A 7,620-nucleotide genomic window follows, 5' to 3' on the forward strand; every position below is an offset into this window, starting at 1 on the left:
GTTGTGTCAATGTGCTCCTGGTTATGCACGAGGACAACCATTAATTCCTTGCATTACAATTCTCAAAGGTTGCAGTGATGGTGATGAGAGTTGTGGTCATGATGTTAGTAGTGGTGATAGTGATGAGGTGAAAATGGTGTTAGTGCTACTAAGACGGTGGTATGTGTGTTAGATATATGCACGGCCTACTCAGACATATGTACACATTTGTATGAGTGTGATTCTGTTCTAAGCAACGCTGGAAACGGTTCCCTTACTGGTAGTGTTTGCAATAAATTTACAGTTGCGTTTTATCCTCTACTCTCTCTCTCTCTCTCTCTCTCTCTCTCTCCTTGTTGCTGAAAAATTATTGAATTCTGTGTAGGAGAGATACGTCGGTACTGAAGAGGTTAAGACAAAGCTTTATTAAATTACTACCATAGCAGAAATCTGAGAGAGTATTATCTATTTTAGAACAGAATCTAGCAAGGAAGTGGTTCAAAACAATCTAAAATAAAGTCTTCATTATTTCGAAACTGTTTAAGGGAATAAGAGCAAAAGAAACAACTCTTGCTGGACCTAACAGCCTGGCCGAGGGGAAAGTCAGGTAATAAAACCGATAAGACTAAGGGGAAGGAACTCATTACAGGAAGCTCTAGGGATTCCAGTCAGTATTTGCTGTATCTGAACTGATAATTCTTTTGCAGGGACTTTATGCCCGGCTTAAGTGGATATAGCCAGAGAGAGAGAGAGAGGTATTTTTATTCGCTTCTTGCTTTTTATAGACGATTTTATATAACACAAGACAGACATTTCTTAATGGAAGGTTTACATAATCTATTCACTATTAAGAAATTGAATAACATCATCTAGAGGTAGTAAGAAACCCCTAATGGTTGTAAAAGTTCCATGGCAGCCGAAAAGCTTGCTGTATCTACAGGAGTAATACATTCAGCAAGCACTGTTTACCTAATATTCAGTTCTATGCTCCGAAGTTGTATGGATTTTACGGGTTTTGTGGCGAGGGAGGGAAGAGAGGATTACGGTTCCCAGAAGAGAGAAGTGGATTAATCTTGTCTGAGGTTTTTGATAACGGAGTCGAGGGGATGCAGGAAGCGAAGGGGAAAGGAAAGAAGGAAGAAAATGGGAGATGCAAGAGGGATACAGAAGAGAAAAGAGAATAAAAGAAAATTAGGGACGCGAGACGCAGCAGGAAACAAAATACGCAATGCAATATAAGTACGATTATGGCAGTTAAAAATGAGAACGGTGAGAGAGCTTCAGTACCTAAAAAGGCATTCCCTCCAGCTGATTGTCTCACATTGTACTGTATAATGGCGTAGTGATACTGACAGACGGCAAAATGATTAAGACACCAGACGGGGAATATAATAAGATGCAGTACACCCCTTCAATTCAGACTGGGAGATAGGTCCTCAGGTCGTTTAAATTTTGTCGGCAATCTGGCCGGTGTCAGATGATTATAAACGAGCCAGCGAAGCAAGCGAGCGATGTTTGCTCTCAGTTAAGTTTGGAAATACGCGGCACGGCCAGACCTGGCCCGGCCTGACCCAACCGTCTTCCCAAGCAGAATCTAATAACTTTACTCTTATATGAAGTAAAGTTGAAATTCTTTCTGCATGTGATACATTCATTCAATAAATTTTGCTATAAACTAAAAACGCACCCATAAACCATAGGAACCCCAATGAATCTCGAGTTTTTCAAGGGCGTGTTCGGCTGTAATCAGTGAACGTCTCAATTACGAAATAAAGTGAAAAAATATTTCCGCCCTAACACTGTGTTTTTTGGCATCAACTCTCGCAACTAAATATAAGAGATTCCGCCTATATTTCTATATCAGAATAAAATTGTGATAACAAGGCTCTCGCTCGCTCGTCATGCGCTCACATAGTGCGCTTTACTGGTATTACCCAACATATGAGGGAACTCTTCACGAGAAAGTGCTTTAAAAATCGCACCCATGAACTCCTCTCACTGAACAGCCTAAAGATGGAAGTTTCTAACCTTTGGAGCATTTTGTAAACATCTTTGAGTTTTTTATCATTTTCAAAACGGCGATTTTAACTGCTCTCTCTCTCTCTCTCTCTCTCTCTCTCTCTCTCTCTCTCTCTTCCTAATCCCAGTTTCTCACGTGCCCGTCAGTGCAGCTTATGCACCAACTTCCAGTGAATACCAATAGGTTTCGGGATTTTTTTTTTTTTTTTTTGTCATTTCTAAAGTTTCCGGGACCTTCTTTCCTTTGTTGTGGCCCTTACTTCATTGCACTGATAATCATTCTTCCGAGAAACAACAATTTTTGGAACGGAATGCTGTGACGTAAATCAATTAATAATGTCTGATTCCGTCCAGCGGCCGTGCGAGAGTTCAGTTATCATCAAGAGAAATTTGTAAATATTTTATAAAGATGGTCCTCTATTTACTTTTTTCCCCTCTAAGTCTTATAAGAAGGCAGTCGGCTGAATGACTCTACCCCACTTAAGATGCAAGAGCTGCCTGATGACATGAAGAATGCATAAGGTTATTATCGACTGCCGGATGGAACATAGGATTTCTTAAGTTCTGATAAAAGAACGACTCGTGTGTGCAAGGATTTACTTAAATGTACTTATTCGCTATGAATCCAGTTAATGACAAACAATAATGACATACTGAATCCCTGTATGCAGAATACATGACCACTTGGTTAATAACGCGTTTTTTAAGTTATATGAGATTCGTATCTCTATATTTGTTTACTTACTACATTGCTCTTTGCCTGTGTAAGAATCCACTCTCTGATTATTATTTTCTTTATCCCACACACTACCCACTTCAGAGCTCTTACCCATAATTTGATGATGCTGGGAAACTTCAGTACAGGACACACACACACACACACACACACACACACACACACACACACACACACACACACACACACACACACTCATGAGTGGGGAGGCTCCCCACATACAGCTCTTCTCAACAGGGTGGAGTCAAAGGCTTTTCGTCTCATTAACTCTCCCCCTCTTACTGACTCCCTTCAACCTCTGTCTCTTCGCCGCAGTATTACATCTTTATCTCTTTTCTATCGCTACTTCAATGGTCACTGTTCCTCTGAAATGTCTGCATGCATTCCTCCACTTCTACGACGGGCGCGTAGCACCCGTCTAGCAGCACACTTTCACCCCTTTTCTGTCCAACTCTCTAATGCAAGAGTTAACCGTTACTCCCAGTCTTTCATTTATGCAACAGGTCAACTCTGGAACTGTCTCCCTCTGTCTGTATTTCCTGCTTCCTATGATCTCCAGTCTTTCAAACGCAGTGTGTCCAGGCATCTCGAAATGAATGGATCTTGAATTTGGCTCTCTCTTGTATTTTGTTTTTTTCTTGGAAGGAACAGTTTTGCGGGCTCATTGCCTTTGGTTCCTTCTTCCTCACATAGAAAAAAACAAAAAAAACATGACTCTCAGGATGAATAAGAAAAAAGTGACAGTAACAGATATTTTCGAGCATGGAGAAGGACCTGCACTTGTGGGAAAATCCCAAAAGACAACCTGGTAAGTAGAAGACGCTTGGATAGGGAGACACACTGAAGCAAGGGGATAGAGAATGAGGTCCGTCTTCTCATCGTGTAAGGAGGCTCCTTAGCACCTCTTCCTTGGCGATTGATTTTCCAAACTATCCATAAATATCCTGATTTTTGCTGCTTGCATCTTTTTTAATATCCACATAGATTGCATAAATAATACACAAGGATACGGTAACGGAGCAGAGTCGGAAATAAACCGGCAACGAAATGGTGTTCGTAAGCTTCCTAACCACACGAGAATACCGCTCCAAGACACTGAAGGTAGGCGAGTGTTGGCCCAGATGTGGTGTGAGAGGAAGAGGTACAGTACATGGTAGGCAGATAATTAGATAAAGGGATAGTATCTGTGGCAGATAATTAGATAAAAGGACAGGATTTGTGCAGATAATTATGTAACTATACAGCTATAGGTAACAATATGTATGGTAAGACAGTTAGGTCAGAGTTCTCCAGGAAAAGACAACTACACATCCCCTTGCCTAGACTAATCAAGAATGCCAAACACCTCCGATCATGTGCCGGAAACATGACCGACGCACACACACACACACACACACACACACACACACACACACACACACACGCACATACGTACGCACACGTACGCCCACACACTTTAGCTGGAAGCCAGAGGTGGATATAAGCCCTATATCACATGTACAGCAGGTTAGAGAACAAGCGAGAAGACAAGAGGGATAGCAGGAGAGAGAAGGGGTTGGAAAGAAGGCCCGATAACACGGGGGTCAGCTAGGAGGCTTTGCTTTCACGGTACTTTACTTTGTAACTCACTGTTCGATGTAACTGTACAATAAACTCCGTAACCCAAGAGTGCTCTAACTCACCTCGCTGATACACAAAGGAGGGTAAGTGAGAAAGAAAGAGAGAGAGAGAAAGGGACCTACCTATTCACTCTAGCCGACGACGCACCATGTCATAAGCAGCGACAGGTTCGAGCCATTCTACATCTCACGACTTCATTCTAGCAGTGCTCCGACGATCTACAACTGACCTTCCTATCTAATTACAAGTACCTACGACCACGCCATCGAGATCTGTATTTATCTACTTTACTTTCATGGGGGGGGGGTTGTGTAGGAACAGTCTTACAACCAACACGTCAGAAAGGAGAATATTACGAAAGCCTTTGCCGTCAGTGAATTTACACAGGATGATTGGCAGTGATGGCAGGTTAACAGATAAGATGTTTATTATACAACACCTGTTTTCACTGTCATAAGTAATGCAAACCTAATTATTAAATGTCGTTCAGCTATCAGATGTTTGGGGGAAATTATTACATCTTCATCTAGTATATGTCATGTAAAAGCAAAACTGTGGCTGTGCAGTCAAGCAATCGCTTGTGAAAGGAGATTTATTTCTGCAAGACCATGTGATCACCTGGAGGATGTAGCTAAAAGCAGCATAAATCTGCATTCTGTATCGGTCCCAACATGCCAACATTTAATACATAACTTAACATGGACTGCTGGCTTGGTAGGCAATCCAGGGAATTGAATTCATAACATTCTCTTCACCTCGTCGCGGTTCTGGCATTTATAATTTAAAATTTTGTTTACATGCTGCCAGCCTGGTGGTGAAAGTGAGGCAGACGCCAGGGAGTGTTGGAAATGTTTGGCAAATAATGACTCTCAGTTTGTTGGCCTGGAGGGAAGAGCTCTGACTGGGTGAGGTGAGTGGAGTTTACTGAATACTCTTAGTGAGCAGTTTTATTGACTAAGGACAAGCGTGTAGCATTCTGGGAGGAATATACAGCAGCACTCGAATACTGCAAGACTCTCGAAGATGATGGAAAAGACACTTACAGGGAACTGTGTTTCAGAACCCAACTCAACACTCTTCGGATCCAAGTCGGACGGAAAATATATCTTCACAGCAAATTTAATTTTACTATGTGGGCATAATTACCCCGTTTGATAAATTCATGACAGTGTAAAGCTAAACACATTAGTGTCTATGACTTTATATTCGATTAGCCCCTCATTACCTTGACGTCTTTTATATTGTATTCTTGTTATCTCCAGTAGATCTTTTTCAACTCAGGAGAGAATTTTCAAGCTGGAGAAATTAGTTACAGGATTCATTAGCCGTCTCTCTCTCTCTCTCTCTCTCTCTCTGTCTCTCTCTCTCTCTCTCTCTCTCTCTCTCTCTCTCTCTCTCGTATATCCTACCTTCTATATTTGTCTACACCTTTTTCCCTTAACTTCCCTTCACCACCAGGTCTATCGTCTCCATAACTTCCCTCACCGTAACATACCCGATCTCCCTACCTTCCCTCTCCCTCTTGAGACTCGCTGCCTCTCTCATTGTTGCATGTGAATACATTTCCATCCCAAATGAGTAGTAGATTTTGACACAGGACGACACACTCTGTTCCCTATGTGTATGATGCTGTTATTATTATTATAACGGCCATACCACGTTGAGTACACCGCTTCCCGTCCGATCAGCGAAGTTAAGCAACGTTGGGTCTGGTTAGTACTTGGATGGGTGACCGCCTGGGAACACCAGATGCTGTTGGCATCCCTACGTGTCAAGTGGGGTTGGTGGAGGATTAGTGCCCCTCTCTGTAAAACAATTAACTCTAAGCCCTTGGCCACCCCGTCTGGGATACATGGCGTCTGGCAATGGATGGATTATTATTATTATTATTACATTCTTTTTCTTCCTCTTCCCCTTCCTCTTAACCTTCCTCTTCCTCTTCTTCCTCTCCTTATTATTATTACTATTATTATTGTTATTGTCATTATTATTACTATCAATGATGGAAGTGTAAGTCAAATACAAGGACATCAGCGTAAGACCTGGCACCACATAACCATTACGAGGTGTGGCGATCTAAATCCAGGTGTACCACTGTACAGTATACTGTTCCTCACTGCCTGGTTTTGTTCAGATGGAAAAGAATTATACTAAAATAACTAAAGAACAGATTACACTTTAAAGAGGATATGAAGCGGTAGAATGTGTTGAAGAATATATTTGGGACATGCGGTTCAGACAGTACATTTTCGGCAACGAAATAAAGCCCAGAAAATGGTGGTGAAATAAAGGACCTTTAGTACTAATAAATAAGGGCAAATCATGTGGGACAGGAGTATGCCTCTGTATCGTGATAATTATGAAGGCATTCACTGAGGGTTTCCAGATCTGCTATAACAACTGGAAATCTAGAGTCTAACCATATCCTTTGAAGGTGAACTCAGGACAGTACAGACCGGAATGGAAAGGAATATGTTACAGTAGATGTCATAAGCAGGAGAAAAAGGAAGACTTTGGTGAAGGGAGCAGAAATAAGTAGAGGATATAACCGGTAAAGTAAAGCATAAGGACGGAGAGAAGAGAGAAACCTGTTTTGTACGCAGGAAAAATCATCCAATATATTACCAATATGCCGGGAATCGAACCTGAGAGTCCTGGGTTCGATTTCCGGCGTATTGGTAATATATTGGATGATTTTTCCTGTGTACAAAACAGGTTTCTCTCTTCATTCTGACTTGCCGTAAGTGCTTGGGATAGATTAAAAAGCATCTACTTGCCCGAGTGCCAGGGGGTTATCTCACCCTCTTAATGCCCACAGTGGGGGCGGAGGGACATCGGTTACAAGATGGTGACAATGTGAGGTAGCTTTTACCTGGTCGTGGTGTAGTGGTATGCTGCCTGGCTCTCACCTGAGAGTCTTGGGTTCGATTCCCGGCATATTGGTAATATATTGGGTAAAGACGGAGATATGATGCGTAGGTGAGCGACTAACAAGGAAACTACTAAGGTAGGTAGGAGGTTTATGATTTATCGTATAATTAATATAAAAAAAGTAACTTACCCTATTTTGTTACTACCCAGACGACTGTTAACTTTTGAAAAATGATCTGCCACAGCCGAGTGACTAAAGAAAGTATGTTGAATGATGGACAAAGTGAATACTACTGGGAAACTTACATCTTACCACAATGTGCAGAGAGATGGTAGGATATACGAATGGAACAAATATATAAATCTTTGTTACCTCCTTCCTACCAATCTTCTCC

At 41.7% G+C, this 7,620-nt stretch overlaps 1 non-coding gene across 1 annotated transcript; it reads left to right on the forward strand.

Annotated features, from left to right (window-relative positions):
• The first annotated feature begins 5,996 nt into the window (after positions 1-5,996).
• LOC145411755 (5S ribosomal RNA) lies at positions 5,997-6,115 on the forward strand. Its single transcript, XR_013899457.1, has one exon. It is a non-coding gene; the product is annotated as a 5S ribosomal RNA (ribosomal RNA).
• Positions 6,116-7,620: the final 1,505 nt, after the last annotated feature.

The sequence above is a fragment of the Coenobita brevimanus genome, chromosome 90 (genome assembly GCF_032717465.1).
Source record: "Coenobita brevimanus isolate Jiangsu-jjx chromosome 90, ASM3271746v2, whole genome shotgun sequence".
NCBI lineage: Eukaryota > Metazoa > Arthropoda > Malacostraca > Decapoda > Coenobitidae > Coenobita > Coenobita brevimanus.